General features: G+C 51.0%; 1 protein-coding gene across 3 annotated transcripts in view; it reads left to right on the forward strand.

Moving 5' to 3' along the window:
- The first annotated feature begins 8,582 nt into the window (after positions 1 to 8,582).
- The window catches only part of LOC140388652 (transcriptional regulator QRICH1-like), a 90,331-nt gene continuing 77,696 nt past the window's right edge, over positions 8,583 to 21,217 (forward strand). Inside the window, exon 1 of one of the 3 annotated variants that reach the window (XM_072473126.1) lies at positions 8,583 to 8,771. The gene's annotated coding sequence lies outside the window, so the exon portion shown is untranslated. Of the gene's footprint in view, positions 8,772 to 8,851; positions 8,976 to 21,217 lie in introns of those variants that run through there. The other 2 variants (XM_072473124.1, XM_072473125.1) reach the window with 2 other exon arrangements.

The following is a 21,217-nucleotide window of genomic DNA, read 5'->3' on the forward strand; positions in this document are numbered from 1 at the left end:
GGGTTCATCTCCTCCACGCGAACCCTCAATACGCCTACGTGGCATACCCCGACGGCTGACAGGACACGGTCTCCCTGCGGGACCTGGCACCCGCCGGAGCCACACACACCCACCCAACACCAGTGACCCCCTCTGGAGCAACACAGATACCCCCAACACCAATCACCCCCTCCCACCGGCGCACCCCACAGCCACCCCCTTCTAGGGTGGATCGGTCCTTCCCCCGGCCCTGAATAGGGGTATTGGAGCGGGACAAGGCATCGCGACGCTCCCAGAGACGACGGGGCCCGAACCTGAGCCTGCATCACCACCAGGGCTAAGACGATCGGCGAGGACGACCAGGGCACCCATTCGACTCATCGAATCAGTACAATGAAGCAAGAAATGCCTCTGCAAATAATTTTTTTTGGGTTGCCCAGTAAAAGCGGCATTGTAAGTAGTTGATATCGGAGCATAGCTGCCGCGTTAGTGGCATCCTAGGTACCGACTCTGGAAACCCCTACCACCATACGGCCCACTACCCCGCCGGGTTCCTTTTTAACAAGGGGTGAATGTGGTGGTATGTATTAGGGGTATTAAGGTACCCTGTGATGCCAAGAGGCTATTGGTGGATAGACACTGGATCAGCCGCCTGCTGGCTCCACCCAGTAAGGAGGAGTATAAGAGCCTGAGTTCATCCAGCAGCCGCATTCTGTAACTGGGCTGCTGGGGAACAAGTCTCCGTAATAAAGCCATTGTTCGACTCCTTCTCATCTCGTCTCATGAGTGATTGATTGTGCTACAGAGCCGTTACCAACGCCCCCAGGCTTGCTCCCCCCTCACAGACTCTGCTTCCACCCAGACCCACTGCTCCTCTGACTCCCCGCACCACTCTTTTAACACCTTTTCAATATTGATGTTGTTCTATTGTTATAAATGAAAATGTTTTGAGTAAAAATATTCTTTTAGAATGGGCTACATGATGAAGGCATTCTATGCCCGCTTTGAGCAAGAGGTCAGCGAGAGCAAGCCCTCCACCCCAGAAGCCTTGGATCAACTTGTATCTGGGATCACCACCGCAGATGTCAGAACAGCCTTCTCGAAGGTCAATCCACGGAAAGCCACTGGCCCGGATGGGGTAGCCGGACGGGTCTTGCGCGGATCAGCTGGTGGGGGTATTTGCAGACATCCTCAACCTCTCTTTACAACAATCTAGGGTCTCTAACTGCTTCAAGAAGATGACCATTATCCCTGTACCAAAGAAAGCCAAGCAGCGTGTCTTAATGACTATCGTCCAGTAGCTCTGACATCCATCATCATGAAGTGCTTCGAAAGGTTGGTCATGGCACAAATCAACTCCAGCCTCCCGGATTGCCTTGATCCACTACAGTTCGCCTACCGCTGCAACAGGTCCACAGCAGACACCATCTCCATGGCCCTGCACTCTACCCTGGAACACCTAGATAACAAAGACACCTATGTCAGACTCCTATTTATTGACTACAGCTCAGCCTTCAACACCATTATTCCTACGAAACACATCTCCAAACTCTGTGGCCTTGGCCTCGGCTACTCCCTCTGCAACTGGATCCTGAACTTTCTTACTCACAGGCCACAATCAGTAAGGATAGGCAACAACACTTCCTCCACGATCATCCTCAACACCAGTGCCCCACAAGGCTGTGTCCTCAGCCCCCTACTATGCTCCTTAAACTCCTGAAAACAGCGCGAGTGGAGAGTGAGCCGGGACATTGAAAACAGCGCGAGTGGAGAGAAAGCCAGGAGATTTAAAAAGCGCGGGAGGAGAGAGAGCCGGGAGATTTAAAAAGCGCGGGAGGAGAGAGAGCCGGGAGATTTAAAAAGCGCGGGAGATTTGAAAAGCGCGGGAGGAAAGAGAGCCGGGACATTGAAAACAGCGCGAGAGGAGAGGAAGCCGGGAGATTTAAAAAGCACGGGAGATTTAAAAAGCGCAGGAGCTGCGAGTCAGAGCGGAGATTTTAAAAGATCGCGGCCTAGTTTCGGGACCCGTTCGGAGGAGGAGGAGCAGTCTCTGTCAGGGAGAGAACCTGAGAACATCTAAGACACTCAGAAGGTAAGAAGTTAAGTAAGTGATTTTTACTCATTTTTACTTTTATACCTTTTTCAAATTGTGTGTGTCGGGGGGAAACTGAAGTGACATCACAGAAAAGCTGTGACCTGAGTGGCTGGTTGGGAATCTACACTAAATTAAAAAAATTAAGCATTGGTAACTAATTAAACATAATTACTTAATTATAATTTAGTGGGGTATCTAAGCCAGAGGTCGGAGAGTACTATATGTAGCTTTCGCATTTATATTAGAAATCTAGTGCTAGGAAACAGATAGTTAACAGTAACTTTAAAAAATATATAAAAATGTTTTTAAAACTTTTAATTTTAATTAATTGACGTAATGTCAGTTAGAGGGGTGCAGTGCTCTGACTGTGAGATGTGGCAGGTCCGGGAGGCTTCCAGCGTCCCGGATGGCTTCATCTGCAGAAAGTGCACCCAACTGGATCTCCTCACAGACCGCATGGTTCGGTTGGAGCAGCAATTGGATGCACTTAGGAGCATGCAGGTGGCGGAAAGCGTCATAGATCGCAGTTATATAAATGTGGTCACATCCAAGGTGCAGGCAGAGAAATGGGTGACCACCAGAAAGGGCAGGCAGTCAGTGCAGGAATCCCCTGTGGTTGTCCCCCTCTCGAACAGGTATACCCCTTTGGATACTGTCGGGGGGGATAGCCTATCAGGGGAAAACAGCAGCAGCCAGAGCAGTGGCACCACGGCTGGCTCTGATGTTCAGAAGGGAGGGTCAAAGCGCAGAAGAGCAATAGTAATAGGGGACTCTATATTCAGGGGCACAGATAGGCGCTTCTGTGGACGTGAAAGAGACTCCAGGATGGTATGTTGCCTCCCTGGTGCCAGGGTCCAGGATGTCTCCGAACGGGTAGAGGGCATCCTGAAGGGGGAGGGCAAACAGGCAGAGGTCGTTGTACATATTGGTGCTAACGACATAGGCAGGAAGGGGCATGAGGTCCTGCAGCAGGAGTTCAGGGAGCTGGGCAGAAAGTTAAAAGACAGGACCTCTAGGGTTGTAATCTCAGGATTACTCCCTGTGCCACGTGCCAGTGAGGCTAGAAATAGGACGATAGAGCAGCTAAACACATGGCTAAACAGCTGGTGTAGGAGGGAGGGTTTCCATTATCTGGACTACTGGGAGCTCTTCTGGGGCAGGTGTGACCTATATAAGGACGGGTTGCATCTAAACTGGAGAGGCATAAATATCCTGGCCGCGAGGTTTGCTAGTGTCACATGGGAGGGTTTAAACTAGTATGGCAGGGGGGTGGGCATGGGAGCAATAGGTCAGAAGGTGAGAGCATTGAGGGAGAACTAGGGAATAGGGACAGTGGGGCTCTGAGGCAGAGCAGACAGGGAGAAGTTGCTGAACACAGCGGGTCTGGTGGCCTGAAGTGCATATGTTTTAATGCAAGAAGTATTACGGGTAAGGCAGATGAACTTAGAGCTTGGATTAGTACTTGGAACTATGATGCTGTTGCCATTACAGAGACCTGGTTGAGGGAAGGGCAGGATTGGCAGCTAAACGTTCCAGGATTTAGATGTTTCAGGCGGGATAGAGGGGGATGTAAAAGGGGTGGCGGAGTTGCGCTACTGGTTAGGGAGAATATCACAGCTGTACTGCGGGAGGACACCGCAGAGGGCAGTGAGGCTATATGGGTAGAGATCAGGAATAAGAAGGGTGCAGTCACAATGTTGGGGGTTTACTACAGGCCTCCCAACAGCCAGCGGGAGATAGAGGAGCAGATAGGTAGACAGATTTTGGAAAAGAGTAAAAATAACAGGATTGTGGTGATGGGAGACTTCAACTTCCCCAATATTGACTGGGACTCACTTAGTGCCAGGGGCTTAGACGGGGCGGAGTTTGTAAGGAGCATCCAGGAGGGCTTCTTAAAACAACAAGTAGACAGTCCAACTAGGGAAGGGGCGGTACTGGACCTGGTATTGGGGAATGAGCCCGGCCAGGTGGTAGATGTTTCAGTAGGAGAGCATTTCGGGAACAGTGACCACAATTCAGTAAGTTTTAAAGTGCTGGTGGTCAAGGATAAGAGTGGTCCTAGGATGAATGTGCTAAATTGGGGGAAGGCTAATTGTAACAATATTAGGCGGGAACTGAAGAACATAGATTGGGGGCGGATGTTTGAGGGCAAATCAACATCTGACATGTGGGAGGCTTTCAAGTGTCAGTTGACAGGAATTCAGGACCGGCATGTTCCTGTGAGGAAGAAGGATAAATACGGCAATTTTCGGGAACCTTGGATAACGTATTGTAGGCCTCGTCAAAAAGAAAAAGGAGGCATTTGTCAGAGCTAAAAGGCTGGGAACAGACGAAGCCTGTGTGGAATATAAGGAAAGTAGGAAGGAACTTAAGCAAGGAGTCAGGAGGGCTAGAAGGGCTCACGAAAAGTCATTGGCAAATAGGGTTAAGGAAAATCCCAAGGCTTTTTACACGTACATAAAAAGCAAGAGGGTAGCCAGGGAAAGGGTTGGCCCACTGAAGGATAGGCAAGGGAATCTATGTGTGGAGCCAGAGGAAATGGGCGAGATACTGAATGAATACTTTGCATCAGTATTCACCAAAGAGAAGGAATTGGTAGATGTTGAGTCTGGAGAAGGGTGTGTAGATAGCCTGGGTCACATTGAGATCCAAAAAGACGAGGTGTTGGGTGTCTTAAAAAATATTAAGGTAGATAAGTCCCCAGGGCCTGATGGGATCTACCCCAGAATACTGAAGGAGGCTGGAGAGGAAATTGCTGAGGCCTTGACAGAAATCTTTGGATCCTCACTGTCTTCAGGTAATGTGCCAGAGGACTGGAGAATAGCCAATGTTGTTCCTCTGTTTAAGAAGGGTAGCAAGGATAATCCAGGGAACTACAGGCCGGTGAGCCTTACTTCAGTGGTAGGGAAATTACTGGAGAGAATTCTTCGAGACAGGATCTACTCCCATTTGGAAGCAAATGGACGTATTAGTGAGAGGCAGCATGGTTTTGTGAAGGGAGGTCGTGTCTCACTAACTTGATAGAGTTTTTCGAGGAGGTCACTAAGATGATTGATGCAGGTAGGGCAGTGGATGTTGACTATATGGACTTCAGTAAGGCCTTTGACAAGGTCCCTCATGGTAGACTAGTACAAAAGGTGAAGTCACACGGGATCAGGGGTGAGCTGGCAAGGTGGATACAGAACTGGCTAGGTCATAGAAGGCAGAGAGTAGCAATGGAAGAATGCTTTTCTAATTGGAGGGCTGTGACCAGTGGTGTTCCACAGGGATCAGTGCTGGGACCTATGCTGTTTGTAGTATATATAAATGATTTGGAGGAAAATGTAACTGGTCTGATTAGTAATTTTGCAGACGACACAAAGGTTGATGGAATTGCGGATAGCGATGAGGACTGTCAGAGGATACAGCAGGATTTAGATTGTTTGGAGACTTGGGCGGAGAGATGGCAGATGGAGTTTAATCCGGACAAATGTGAGGTAATGCACTTTGGAAGGTCTAATGCAGGTAGGGAATATACAGTGAATTGTAGAACCCTCAAGAGTATTGAAAGTCAAAGAGATCTAGGAGTACAGGTCCACAGGTCACTGAAAGGGGCAACACAGGTGGAGAAGGTAGTCAAGAAGGCATACGGCATGCTTGCCTTCATTGGCCAGGGCATTGAGTATAAGAATTGGCAAGTCATGTTGCAGCTGTATAGAACCTTAGTTAGGCCACACTTGGAGTATAGTGTTCAATTCTGGTCGCCACACTACCAGAAGGATGTGGAGGCTTTAGAGAGGGTGCAGAAGAGATTTACCAGAATGTTGCCTGGTATGGAGGGCATTAGCTATGAGGAGCGGTTGAATAAACTCGGTTTGTTCTCACTGGAATGAAGGAGGTTGAGGGGCGACCTGATAGAGGTCTACAAAATTATGAGGGGCATAGACAGAGTGGATAGTCAGAGGCTTTTCCCCGGGGTAGAGGGGTCAATTACTAGGGGGCATAGGTTTAAGGTGAGAGGGGCAAAGTTTAGAGTAGATGTACGAGGCAAGTTTTTTACGCCGAGGGTAAAACGTAGTGGGTGCCTGGAGCTCGCTACCGGAGGAGGTGGTGGAAGCAGGGACGATAGTGACATTTAAGGGGCATCTTGACAAATACATGAATAGGATGGGAATAGAGAGATACGGACCCAGGAAGTGTAGAAGATTGTAGTTTAGTCGGGCAGCATGGTCGGCACGGGCTTGGAGGGCCGAAGGGCCTGTTCTTGTGCTGTACACTTCTTTGTTCTTTGTTCTATGATTGTGTGGCCAAATTCCCCTCCAACTCGATTTTCAAATTTGCTGATGACACCACCGTAGTGGGTCGGATTTCAAACAATGACGAGACAGAGTACAGGAATGAGATAGAGAATCTAGTGAACTGGTGCGAAGACAATAATCTCTCCCTCAATGTCAACAAAACAAAGAAGATTGTCATCAACTTCAGGAAGCGTGATGGAGAACATGCCCCTGTCTACATCAATGGGAACGAAGTAGAAAGGGTCGACAACTTCACGTTTTTACGTGTCCAGATCACCAAAAACCTGTCCTTGTCCCCCCATGCCAACACTATAGTAAAGAAAGCCCATCAACGACTCTGCTTTCTCAGAAGACGAAGGAACTTTGGCTGTGACTCTCACCAACTTTTACAGATGCACCATAGAAAGCATTTTTGGTTGTATCACAGCTTGGTATGGTTCCTGCTTTACCCAAGACTGCAGGAAACTACAAAAGGATGTGAATGTAGCCCAGTCCATCACGCAAACCAGCCTCCCATCCATTGATACTGTCTACAATTCCCGCTGCCTCGGAAAGGCAGCCAGCATAATGAAGGACCCCACGCACCCCGGACATACTCTCTTCCACCTTCTCCCGTCAGGAAAAAGATACAAAAGTTTGAGGTCACATACCAACCGACTCAAGAACAGCTTCTTCCCTACTGCCGTCAGACTTTCGAATGGACCTACCTTGTATTAAGTTGATCTTTTCTCTACACCCTAGATATATAACTGTAACATGACAATCTGCAGTCTCTCCTTCCTTCCCTATGTACGGTATGTATTGTTTGTGCAGCATGCAAGAAACAACACTTTTCACTGTATACTAATACATGTGACAATAATAAATCTAAATTTAAAAAATGAAAAGGAAGCATTGCTACTAGCCCTTCAGCACTTTGAAGTATATATCCAGCATGACAATAAACAAAGCTTAGTTTATACAGACCATAATCCACTTGTATTTCTAGAAATGTTCAAAACCTGGAACACAAGATTATTCCATTGGAGTTTATTACTACCTTGGTTCAATGTTAAAATTGTACACATCCACGGAAACGATAATGTGATTGTGAATGCTTTGTCATGGATTTAAGAGCTGACTAGTTACCAATGTATTGACTGGGAAGGGAACATATATAATGGGGATGGATTGGATGGATATGTCTTTGTGATTTATGTCTTGTATCAATGGATATTTAATGGACATATACCTTTAAGTAGAGCAGAGGAAGTGGGACTCGAACTCGGTTTGATTGGTTGGCTGGTGGCCAATTAATTGGCAAAAAGGCTGCATTCTGCCTGGCGACAGCAGTGATTGGGTCCTACCCGAGTGGGATGGTTTTCAGAGGACGCAGGAATTTGGTGATTGTGGTTATTGGGCATTGTGGTTATTGGGCAGCCAAAGACCAAAGACTTTGGATATTTTCTAAGAATTATTTCTCCATTTCAATTGTGCTGTTACTTCAGGTGAAGTGGGGCTGAAATTCACCGCGCACTAGCCTCGGGTGTCGTTACAACGGATCTCAGCAGGTCTGACAGCATCGGTGGAGAAGGGACACCATTGGCACAGCTGCCGTCAGACCGGCTGAGATTGTCTGGTATAGGGGCTGGTTTAGCACAGTGCGCTAAACAGCTGGCTTGTAATGCAGAACAAGGCAGCAGCGCGGGTTCAATTCTGTTGTTGATTCTGATTCCAGCATCTGCAGTAATTTGCTTTCATCGTCAGACTTGGACAATTGTGTTTATTCAGTGATATTGTCTGAGGGGTAAATAAAGAGCAGGGCAGCAGGATATCAGTGATACTGGAAGCAAGGCTGGGTAAATGGGGGTGTGCGCTGAATGAATGATAGACGGGGCTGGACGGGATGCATGGCCTCTGCATGTCCCGGGCTGACACTGAGGGAGCGGCCCCTTTAATACAGGCTAGCCTGGACGGCGCTGATAGGTTGGTAGGGAGGACGCCGCGGATTGGCTAAGGGGGCGGCGCTGATTGGCTGAGGGGCCGGCGCTGATTGGCTGGGTGGGGGGAGCGGCGCTGATTGGCTCCGGGTCGGGGTCAGCAATTGGCTGTGGGGAGAGGGTGGTGCTGATTGGTTGGGGGAGGGCGGTGATTGGTTGGGGGAGGGCGGCGCTGATCGGCTGGGGGGGAGAGGGCGGTGCTGGTTGGCTAAGGGGGCAGCGCTGATTGGTTGCGAGGAGGGCGGTGCTGATTGGCTACGGCGGGCGGGCTGGAAGATGGCGCTCTGTGAGATTTAGAACGAAACAGAACCGGGGACCCAGGAGAGAGAGAGCGGAGCCCGGGGAGCGGAGCCCGGGGAGCGGAGCCGACAGGGGCAGCCGGGGGCCAGGCCGGAGCGGGGATCCGGGGGAGCGGAGCCGGGGCCAGGCCGGCGGGTGGAGGTGAGCGGGGCCCCGGGAAGCCGCCGCGCGCGCGCCCGGATGCGGAGCGCGGGGAATGGGGACGAGCGCGCGGGGGGACGTTTCTGCGCGTGACCCGGTGCGGGCTCGCCCCCGAGGTCGCGCGTTGACGTCAGAGCCGATCGGGCGGGATCGTGGCTCCCGGACAATCGAGAGAGACTAGGCCCGGAGCCTGGAGCCCGGCAGGTGAGAGACCCGGAGAGACCCCGCCCGGGGCCCGCACCCCCCCCCCCCCCCCCCCGCCCGGGGCCCGCACCCCCCCCCCCCCCCCCCACCCGGGGCCCGCACCCCCCCCCCCCCGCCAGGGCCCGCACCCCCCGCCCGGGGCCCGCACTCCCCCCCCCCCCCCCCCCCCCCCCCGCCCGGGGCCCGCACCCCCCCCCCCCCCCCCCGCCCGGGGGCCCGCGCCCCCCCCCCCCGCCCGGGGCCCGCGCCCCCCCCCCCCCGCCCGGGGCCCGCGCGCCCCCCCCCCCCCCCGCCCGGGGCCCGCGCCCCCCCCGCCCGAGGCCCGCACCCCCCCCCCCCCCCAGGCCCGCACCCCCCCCCCCCCCCCCGAGGCCCGCAACACCCCCGCCCCCCCCCCCCGAGGCCCGCAACACCCCCGCCCGGGGCCCGCACCCCCCCCCCCCGCCCGGGGCCCGCACCCCCCCCCCCCCCCGGGGCCCGCACCCCCCCCCCCCCGGGGCCCGCACCCCCCCGCCCGGGGCCCGCACTCCCCCCCCCCCCCCCCCCCGCCCAGGGCCCGCACCCCCCCCCCCCCCCCCGCCCGGGGCCCGCACCCCCCCCCCCCCGCCCGGGGCCCGCACCCCCCCCCCCCGCCCGGGGCCCCGCGCCCCCCCCGCCCGGGGCCCGCACCCCCCCCCCCCGCCCGGGGCCCGCACCCCCCCCCCCCCCCGGGGCCCCGCACCCCCCCCCCCCGGGGCCCGCACCCCCCGCCCGGGGCCCGCACTCCCCCCCCCCCCCCCCCCCCGCCCAGGGCCCGCACCCCCCCCCCCCCCCGCCCGGGGCCCGCACCCCCCCCCCCCCTGCCCGGGGGCCCGCGCCCCCCCCCCCCGCCCGGGGCCCGCGCCCCCCCCCCCCGCCCGGGGCCCGCGCGCCCCCCCCCCCCCCCCGCCGAGGCCCGCACCCCCCCCCCCCCCCCCGAGGCCCGCAACACCCCCGCCCCCCCCCCCCGAGGCCCGCAACACCCCCGCCCGGGGCCCGCACCCCCCCCCCCCCGCCCGGGGCCCGCACCCCCCCCCCCGCCCGGGGCCCGCACCCCCCCCCCCCCCCGGGGCCCGCACCCCCCCGCCCGGGGCCCGCACCCCCCGCCCGGGGCCCGCACCCCCCCCCCCCCCCCCCGTGAGCTCCAGGGTCCCAGGTTTGATTCCCGGCTTGGGTCACTGTCCGTGCGGAGTCTGCACGTTCTCCCCGTGTCTGCGTGGGTTTCCTCCGGGTGCAGTGTTAATGTAAGCCCTATGTGGCTCTAATACCGATTATTGTTATATTTGCCCTTATTAAACAAGTCTTAGAGCCACTCTTATCTCCCTCAAACTGAATAAGAAATTCAACCATGTTATGATCGCTGCTGTCCAATCCTGGTCTTCACTATGATGTAATCCTGTCTCACTGAACATTACCAGATGTAGCATAGCCAGCTCCATGCTTGGCTCTAGCTCGTGTTGCTCGAGGAAATTGTCCTGAAACACTTTATCAATTAATTTTCCAGGCTACCTTTACCAATCTGATTCACCTATTACTGTCGGGGGATAGCCTATCAGGGGGAAACAGCAGCAGCCAGAGCAGTGGCACCACGGCTGGCTCTGATGTTCAGAAGGGAGGGTCAAAGCGCTTAAGAGCAATAGTAATAGGGGGCTCTATAGTCAGGGGCACAGATAGGCACTTCTGTGGATGTGAAAGAGACTCCAGGATGGTATGTTGCCTCCCTGGTGCCAGGGTCCAGGATGTCTCCGAATGGGTAGAGGGCATCCTGAAGGGGGAGGGCAAACAGGCAGAGGTCGTTGTACATATTGGTACTAACGACATAGGCAGGAAGGGGCATGAGGTCCTGTAGCAGGAGTTCAGGGACCTAGGCAGAAAGTTAAAAGACAGGACCTCTAGGGTTGTAATCTCGGGCTTACTCCCTGTGCCACGTGCCAGTGAGGCTAGAAATAGGAAGATAGAGCAGCTAAACACGTGGCTAAACAGCTGGTGTAGGAGGGAGGATTTCCGTTATCTGGACCACTGGGAGCTCGTCCGGGGCAGGTGTGACCTATATAAGGACGGGTTGCATCTAAACCGGAGAGGCATAAATATCCTGGCCGCGAGGTTTGCTAGTGTCACACGGGAGGGTTTAAACTAGTATGGCAGGGGGGTGGGCACGGGAGCAATAGATCAGAAGGTGAGAGCATTGAGGGAGAACTAGGGAATAGGGACAGTGGGGCTCTGAGGCAGAGCAGACAGGGAGAAGTTGCTGAACACAGCGGGTCTGGTGGCCTGAAGTGCATATGTTTTAATGCAAGAAGTATTACAGGTAAGGCAGATGAACTTAGAGCTTGGATTAGTACTTGGAACTATGATGTTGTTGCCATTACAGAGACCTGGTTGAGAAAAGGGCAGGATTGGCAGCTAAACGTTCCAGGATTTAGATGTTTCAGGCGGGATAGAGGGGGATGTAAAAGGGGAGGCGGAGTTGCGCTACTGGTTCGGGAGAATATCACAGCTGTACTGCGGGAGGACACCTCAGAGGGCAGTGAGGCTATATGGGTAGAGATCCGGAATAAGAAGGGTGCAGTCACAATGTTGGGGATTTACTACAGGCCTCCCAACAGCCAGCGGGAGATAGAGGAGCAGATAGGTAGACAGATTTTGGAAAAGAGTAAAAACAACAGGGTTGTGCTGATGGGAGACTTCAACTTCCCCAATATTGACTGGGACTCACTTAGTGCCAGGGGCTTAGACGGGGCGGAGTTTGTAAGGAGCATCCAGGAGGGCTTCTTAAAACAATATGTAGACAGTCCAACTAGGGAAGGGGCGGTACTGGACCTGGTATTGGGGAATGAGCCTGGCCAGGTGGTAGATGTTTCAGTAGGGGAGCATTTCGGTAACAGTGACCACAATTCAGTAAGTTTTAAAGTACTGGTGGACAAGGATAAGAGTGGTCCTAGGATGAATGTGCTAAATTGGGGGAAGGCTAGTTATAACAATATTAGGCAGGAACTGAAGAACATAGATTGGGGGCGGATGTTTGAGGGCAAATCAACATCTGACATGTGGGAGGCTTTCAAGTGTCAGTTGAAAGGAATTCAGGACCGGCATGTACCTGTGAGGAAGAAGGATAAATACGGCAATTTTCGGGAACCTTGGATAACGAGAGATATTGTAGGCCTCGTCAAAAAGAAAAAGGAGGCATTTGTCAGGGCTAAAAGGCTGGGAACAGACAAAGCCTGCGTGGAATATAAGGAAAGAAGGAAGGAACTTAAGCAAGGAGTCAGGAGGGCTAGAAGGGCTCACGAGAAGTCATTGGCAAATAGGGTTAAGGAAAATCCCAAGGCTTTTTACACGTACATAAAAAGCAAGAGGGTAGCCAGGGAAAGGGTTGGCCCACTGAAGGATAGGCAAGGGAATCTATGTGTGGAGCCAGAGGAAATGGGCGAGGTACTAAATGAATACTTTGCATCAGTATTCACCAAAGAGAAGGAATTGGTAGATGTTGAGTCTGGAGAAGGGGGTGTAGATAGCTTGGGTCACATTGAGATCCAAAAAGACGAGGTGTTGGGTGTCTTAAAAAATATTAAGGTAGATAAGTCCCCAGGGCCTGATGGGATCTATCCCAGAATACTGAAGGAGGCTGGAGAGGAAATTGCTGGGGCCTTGACAGAAATCTTTGGATCCTCACTGTCTTTAGGGGATGTCCCGGAGGACTGGAGAATAGCCAATGTTGTTCCTCTGTTTAAGAAGGGTAGCAAGGATAATCCAGGGAACTACACGCCGGTGAGCCTTACTTCAGTGGTAGGGAAATTACTGGAGAGAATTCTTCGAGACAGGATCTACTCCCATTTGGAAGCAAATGGACGTATTAGTGAGAGGCAGCATGGTTTTGTGAAGGGGAGGTCGTGTCTCACTCACTTGCTAGAGTTTTTCGAGGAGGTCACTAAGATGATTGATGCAGGTAGGGAATATACAGTGAATGGTAGAACCCTCAAGAGTATTGAAAGTCAAAGAGATCTAGAAGTACAGGTCCACAGGTCATTGAAAGGGGCAACACATGTGGAGAAGGTAGTCAAGAAGGCATACGGCATGCTTGCCTTCACTGGCCGGGGCATTGAGTATAAGAATTGGCAAGTCATGTTGCAGCTGTATAGAACCTTAGTTAGGCCACACTTGGAGTATAGTGTTCAATTCTGGTCGCCACACTACCAGAAGGATGTGGCGGCTTTAGAGAGGGTGCAGAAGAGATTTACCAGAAGGTTGCCTGGTATGGAGGGCATTAGCTATGAGGAGCGGTTGAATAAACTCGGTTTGTTCTCACTGGAACGAAGGAGGTTGAGGGGAGACCTGATAGAGGTCTACAAAATTATGAGGGGCATAGACAGAGTGGATAGACGCTTTTCCCCAGGGTAGAGGGGTCAATACTAGGGGGCATAGGTTTAAGGTGAGAGGGGCAAGGTGTAGAGTAGATGTATGAGGCAAGTTTTTTTTACACAGAGGGTAGTGGGTGCCTGGAACTCGCTACCGGAGGAGGTGGTGGAAGCAGGGACGATAGTGACATTTAAGGGGCATCTTGACAAATACATGAATAGGATGGGAATAGAGGGATACGGACCCAGGAAGTGTAGAAGATTGTAATTTAGTCGGGCAGCATGGTCGGCACGGGCTTGGAGGGCCGAAGGGCCTGTTCCTGTGCTGTACATTTCTTTGTTCTATTCTTGAGTTAGAGTAAAGTCACCCATTTGTTTTTTTTCCGTAAGTGCAGAAGGAGGCCATTTGGCCCATCAAGCCTGCACTGGCCCTCTGAATGAGCACTCTACTTAACCCCACACCCCCACCATATTCCCCGTAGCCCTGTGCATTTGCCATGGCGAATCCTGTTATACGTTTAGCTGCTGTTGTATAAAGAGTCAACGGTTCTGCTCCTTTTCCACAAACCTTTAGTTTACTTCAACAGACTCTGCACAAAACTCTATCATCACATCACCTGACACAAAGGCCACCTGAATCCCTTTACATATCAGTGTCAATTATTGGATACTTAACATAAATGAGTCAATTAATTGGAATGTCTCTTAACCCATTACTTAACAGTCTCCCCTTCCTTGAAAAAAATAATTAGGTGAAAACAAAATTACAAGAAACTCAAAAACACCTCCTGTACCAGCCTCTCCGAACAGGCACTGGAATGTGGCGACTAGGGGCTTTTCACAGTAACTTCATTGAAGCCTACTTGTGACAATAAGCGATATTCATTCATTAATTATTCATGCAATTTCTCCCCTTTTTTTATTTTTGGAAGAAAAAAAAGGTCACAGAAACTTCAATATCCAAAAGTTTGTGAGCTCGCTCCTCTTTTTGTAAAACAGTCTGACAATTGATAGCTACTGTCAACCCATTTAATTTTTGCTATCTCCCCTCTGTCCAACATGTGCTTCAAACTTGCGATGTCTATTCTTAACCTTTTTTCATTGACACTTTTTGTAGAGTGCAAATTTTCCCACAGGGATTTATTGTGAATGTGACAGTCAATAGGTATATTACCCAATTCCCCATATCCCCAAATTTCTGTCAATATCTGATATATAAAAGGCCATATCCACCGCCTCTACAAGGCTTAACATCTCAGCAGCCAAAGTGCTTTTGACCACTCTCCTTATTTTCTTTGTTTGTCCGATTTCCAGTCCAATATATTACAGGGCAGCACGGTAGCATTGTGGATAGCACAATTGCTTCACAGCTCCAGGGTCCCAGGTTCGATTCTGGCTTGGGTCACTGTCTGTGCGGAGTCTACACATTCTCCCCGTGTGTGCGTGGGTTTCCTCCGGGTGCTCCGGTTTCCTCCCACAGTCCAAAGATGTGCAGGTTAGGTGGATTGGCCATGATAAATTGCCCTTAGTGTCCAAAATTGCCCTTAGTGTTGGGTGGGGTTACTGGGTTATAGGGATAGGGTGGAGTTGTTGACCTTGGGTAGGGTGCTCTTTCCAAGAGCCAGTGCAGACTCGATGGGCCGAACGGCCTCCTTCTGCACTGTAAATTCTATGATTCTATGAATTGCACCGGAAGCCTGATTTCCAACCTGAATTCTTTCCTCAAACCAGAGATGACAAAATCACTAGTCCCACCCCACAAAAAATCATCGACATGCATCATAAAGATGCCAGAAAGGTTCCCTTTATGGTGTCAGTAAAACATTGCCGGATCTGCTTTCAACTGGCCACAGCCTAACTTTAACAAAACTGACCTTACCAAAAAAATACCAGACTCTAGATGCATCATTTAATCCATATCCATATTTGTTCAACTTCCAGAGTGCCCCTTCTGTATTAGCTGCTTCTTTAGGAGGACGGAGAAAAATGTCTCTGGAGCTGATGATCTATATCTATAGATTTGCATTCCCATGCCTTTGTGGCTAATAGAGCCAAGAAAATCTTTAAAATAACCTCTACTGCAGTAGGTGAATCTACCCTTAAATCCTAATCTTCTAAGTTTTCTTTAAATCCCCTCACCACAAGCCTGGCCTTTGCCTTATAAGTTCCATCCGGAAGAACCTTTTCCATGCAAATCCATCTGTGGGATCGAGCTCTTTGTCCCCTATCCGGTACTTCCGTGTATACCCCAAATTCACTCCAACTATTCAGTTCTTGCTGTTTGGCATCTTTGATAACTTTTTCATCAAACTTATTGGAAGCCACCAAAATCTCATGTGCATGTGGGCTTCTACTCCTATTAGTATTTGGAGACCTTGATAAACTACGTCCCCCCTCCCGCCTGGTATCTTGTTCTGTACTGCTACCGCTTGATCTTTCCCTTCTGCTGTGGGATGTCCTTTCAATAGTTTTCGACCTTTTCATGCGGACCTGTTCACTAACCGATGTACTATCTGAACTGGCACTGCGTTTCTGTGCCCTCCATTTTTGAACTTCATGTTCCCAATCCATCGTCTTGACTCCATCCCCTGAATGTTGTACATTCAACCAGTGTTTATACTTTCCAGTGGCCTTCCCTGCTCTACTAATAACAGTTGCATCCTTCCATTGACTAGTCCCTTAAGGCAAGTATGTCACTTTTGTACCAACTTTTGGCAGTTATCCTTTTGGAAAAATGGTCTGTTCTAAATCGTCAGAAGTGTTGTGTTCCTCTACAGAAACCCTGTCTATATCAGTTAACTAGTCCTCATAGTTAGGCATTTTGAAAAACTTGAGGATAGACAAGTCCCCCGGGCCTGACGGGATATATCCAAGGATTCTATGGGAAGCAAGAGATGAAATTGCAGAGCCGTTGGCAATGATCTTTTCGTCCTCACTGTCAACAGGGGTGGTACCAGTCGATTGGAGAGTGGCGAATGTCGTGCCCCTGTTCAAAAAAGGGAATAGGGATAATCCTGGGAATTACAGGCCAGTTAGTCTTTCTTCGGTGGTAGGCAAAGTAATGGAAAGGGAACTGAGGGATAGGATTTCTGAGCATCTGGAAAGACACTGCTTGATTAGGGATAGTCAGCACAGATTTGTATGGGGTAGGTCTCGCCTCACAAGTCTTATTGAATTCTTTGAGGAGGTGACCAAGCGCATGGATGAAGGTAAAGCAATGGATGTAGTGTACATGGATTTTAGTAAGGCATTTGATAAGGTTCCCCATGGTAGGCTTCTGCAGAAAGTAAGGAGGCACGGATAGTGTAAAATTTGGCCAGTGGTGGTGGATGGCAAATATTCAGCCTGGAGCCCAGTTACCAGTGGCGTACCGCAGGGATCAGTTCTGGGTCCTCTGCTGTATGTGATTTTCATTAATGACTTGGATGAGGGAGTTGAAGGATGGGTCAGTAAATTTGCAGACGATACGAAGATTGGTGGAGTTGTGGATAGTGAGGAGGGCTGTTGTCGGCTGCAAAGAGACATAGATAGGATGCAGAGCTGGGCTGAGAAGTGGCAGTTGGCGTTTAACCCTGAAAAGTGTAAGGTCTGTTTTGGGGACTGGGGCTGGTTTAGAAAACTGGGCTAAATCGCTGGCTTTTAAAGCAGACCAAGGCAGGCCAGCAGCACGGTTCAATTCCCGTACCAGCCTCCCCGAACAGGCGCCGGACTGCGGGCTTTTCACAGTAACTTCATTTGAAGCCTACTTGTGACAATAAGCGATTTTCATTTAATTTCAAATATGAATGCGGAATACAGGGTTAATGGTAGGGTTCTTGGCAATGTGGAGGAGCAGAGCGATCTTGGGGTCTATGTTCATAGATCTTTGAAAGTTGCCACTAAAGTGGATAGAGCTGTGAAGAAGGCCTATGGTGTGCTAGCGTTCATTAACAGAGGGATTGAATTTAAGAGCCGTGAGGTGATGATGCAGCTGTACAAAACCTTGGTACGGCCACATTTGGAGATCTGTGTGTAGTTCTGGTCGCCTCATTTTAGGAAGGATGTGGAAGCTTTGGAAAAGATACAAAGGAGATTTACCAGGATGTTGCCTGGAATGGAGAATAGGTCTGACGAGGAAAGGTTGAGAGTGCTAGGCCTTTTCTCATTAGAACGGAGAAGAATGAATCGACTTGATAGAAGTTTATAAGATGATCAGGGGAATAGGTAGAGTAGACAGTCAGAGACTTTTTCCCCGGGTGGAACAAACCATTACTTACAAGGGAACATAAATTTAAGGCGAATGGTGGAAGATATAGGGGGGATGTCAGAGGTAGGTTCTTTACCCAGAGAGTAGTGGGGGCATGGAATGCAGTGCCTGTGGAAGTAGTTTAGTTGGAAACATTAGGGACCTTCAAGCGGCTATTGGATAGGTACATGGATTACGGTAGAATGATGGGGTGTAGATTAATTTTTCCTTAATCTTGGAGAAACGTTCGGCACAACATCGTGGGCTGAAGGGCCTGTTCTGTGCTGTATTTTCTGTGTACTATTTTCTATAGTTCTGTAACACGTGCGTACCAGATGACCCTGGTTCCTCGTCATGTCTGTCTGCTCTACCTAAATTTGAAAATTTGTAATCTGTACGCTGTACCCATTATCCTTGATGAATGTACCCTAACAGTTTCATAGATAGAATTTACAGTGCAGAAGGAGGCCATTCGGCCCATCGAGTCTGCACCGGCTCTTTGAAAGAGCACCCTACCTAAGTCCACACCTCCACCCTATCCCCATAACCCAGTAACCCCACCCAACACTAAGGGCAATTTTGGACACTAAGGGCAATTTAGCATGGCCAATCCACCTAACCTGCACATCTTTGGACTGTGGGAGGAAACCGGAGCCCCCGGAGGAAACCCACGCACACACGGGGAGAACGTGCAGACTCCACACAGACAGTGACCCAAGCCGGGAATCGAACCTGGGACCCTAGAGCTGTGAAGCTATTGTGCTAACCACCATGCTACCGTGCTGCCCCCAGTTTGATTACCATGTTGCAAAATAATTGTTTTGCCATCTATGCCTATGATCTTCCCTGGGCCTTTCTATTCATTAACATTGTCTCTCTTATAGTATACTATGTCTCCTTGCTGAAAAACAGTATTTGATGGCCGTACATTATGCTTCAAAGCTCTGCGAATTCTTTCAGAGACTTCTGCTTCCAAAAAAGCTTTTCTACTGCTATATAATGCATTTAAATGCTCAGCAAAGACAGAGCTAATTGTAGTCCCCTCCCAAGCTGGAGACTGGTCATCCAAAATGGACAGAATTTTACTATTTTTACCAAACACCAATCGATAGGGACTACAGCCCCCAACCATCTGCAATGAATTCTTTGCATGTACCGCCCATGCTAAAACTGAATTTAGCTTGCAGTTTGGTCCCTCTGCCAAAATTTTCCAGAGCATGTCATCTATTATCGCATGGTTTCTTTCACACACACCATTACTAAATGGGCTTTCCGCAGCTGTATTCAGAACTGTGATATTTACGTTTTCACACATATCCCTAAACTCATCATTAGCAAATTCCCCCCATTGTCCGGAAGGAATTTTGCCGGTGGGCCCATTCCTGTCCCTATTTCCACGATTTGATCCAGAATTACTTTCTTTTCTTTACTTCGTACAATCGTTGATTGACTAAATCTGGTTGCTAAATCTACAAAATGCAAAATAAATATATTATTGGCTTCATCCCAGATCTTAAGGTCCATGGCCACAATGTCGTTAAAATCCCTGGCCAAACGGTTTGGGCTAGGAGCAGGGTTCACCGCCTGGGTGAGGCTCCTGTACAATGCTCCCAAAGCGAGCGTCTGAATTAACACCACCAGCTCTGAATACTTCCAGCTGCAGAGAGGAACAAGACCGGGCTGCCCCCTGTCCCCACTCTTGTTCGCGCTAGCGATCGAACCCCTGGCGATAGTCCTGCGGGACGCAAAAAGCTGGAAGGGAATCCGGAGAGGAGACAGTGAGCACCGAGTCCCACTCTATGCAGATGACCTGCTCCTCTATGTCTCGAAGCCACAGGAGGGACTGAAGGCAATACTACAAATACTGAAAGAGTTTGGAACCTTCTCGGGCTACAAACTTAACCTGGGCAAAAGCGAGGCATTCCCAGTGAACCCAAACGGGGGAGGGAGAGAGCTGGAGGGGCTCCTGTTCAAAACAGCCCAGAATAGATTCCGCTACCTGGGGATCCAGATAGCCAGAGACTGGACACAGATCCACAAGTGGAACCTGACCAGCCTGGTGGAGGAAGTAAGAAGAGACCTTCAAAGGTTGGGCTCACTCCCACTCTCCCTGGCGGGTAGAGTGCAGACGATCAAGATGAACGTACTGCCAAGGTTCCTCTTCCTGTTTAGATCCATTCCGATCTTCATCCCCAAGGCCTTTTTCCAAAACATAGACAGTCTAATCATGGCGTTTGTGTGGGGGGGCAAGAACCCGAGAATTCCCAAACAGACACTGCAAAGAAGGAAAATCAAAGGGGGTTTGGCCTCACCAAACCTACAATACTACCACTGGGCAGCAACGGCAGAAAGAGTGAGGGGATGGGTACAAGAACCCAACACAGATTGGGTACAAATGGAGGAGGCATCCTTTAAAGGAACTACCCTCCGGGTCCTTGCCACAACCGCACTCCTATCCTCCTCAACAAGATACACAACGAGCCCAGTGGTAGAGGCCACGCTGAGAACATGGACCCAGCTGAGACAACACTTCGGGATAGCCAAAATGTCCCCCATGGCTCCCATATGCAGTAATCACAGATTTCCCCCAGCCATGCTGGTACCACCTTCAAAAGATGGAAGGGGGACGGGGGCACATTGACGGTCGGGGACGAACTGACGAGGAAGTGGAGGCTAGCAAAAGGACAGGAAATGAGACGCCTCCAAATAAAACACTTCCTCCGCAAAGAGATGGTAGGGTACCCCGGGGCTCCAGAAAGCACACTACTAGAGGACCCGATAGGCACAAGCAACGAGAAGGGGGGTCTATGTGGGAAAATATACGGACAGCTACTGGACAGAGCCTGGACTCCACTGGACGAGACCAGACAAAAATGGGAGCACGAACTGGGGACAGAGGTAGGATGGGGACTCTGGAGCGAAGCACTGAGCAGGGTGAGCTCCACCTCCTCCTGCGCACGGCTAAGCCTAATGCAGCTCAAAGTGGTGCACAGAGCGCACATGACTAGAACCTGAATGAGCAGGTTCTTCCCAGAGGTGGAGGACAAATGTGAGCAGTGCCAGAGGGGCCCGGCCAACCACACCCACATGTTTTGGGCTTGCCCCAAGCTTGCTGGGTTCTGGACAATCTTCTCCGAGGCAATGTCCAAGGTTGTGGGGGTGAGTCTGAAGCCATGCCCAATTGTGGCAATCTTCGGGGTATCGGAGCAGCCAGAGCTACACATGGGGAAGGGGCCAATGCCCTTGCTTTCGCTTCCCTAATCGCACGCCGGAGAATCCTGCTCGGCTGGCGATCGACAGCACCACCCACAACTGCAGACTGGCTCCCTGACCTTTCGGAATTTCTCCACCTGGAGAAGATTAAGTACGCCACCCGAGGGTCAGAGGAAGGTTCCTGGATAAGTGGGGGCAGTTTGTCGGTCTGTTCCAAAACCTGTTCGAGGCCAGCAACGAGGAGTAACCTAATAAGACTTTTTTTTTAAAACACCAAGATAGATGAGGTACCAAAAGACCTGGGGAAGGAAATGCGGACGGTGATGGAGATTAACAAGGATCTGCGAGGAAAAATGGAAAACCGATCCAGGCGACAGAATTTGAGGATTGTGGGGCTGCCCGAAGGAGTTGAAGGACCGAGGCCGACTGAG

The sequence above is a fragment of the Scyliorhinus torazame genome, chromosome 13, assembly GCF_047496885.1.
Source record: "Scyliorhinus torazame isolate Kashiwa2021f chromosome 13, sScyTor2.1, whole genome shotgun sequence".
NCBI lineage: Eukaryota > Metazoa > Chordata > Chondrichthyes > Carcharhiniformes > Scyliorhinidae > Scyliorhinus > Scyliorhinus torazame.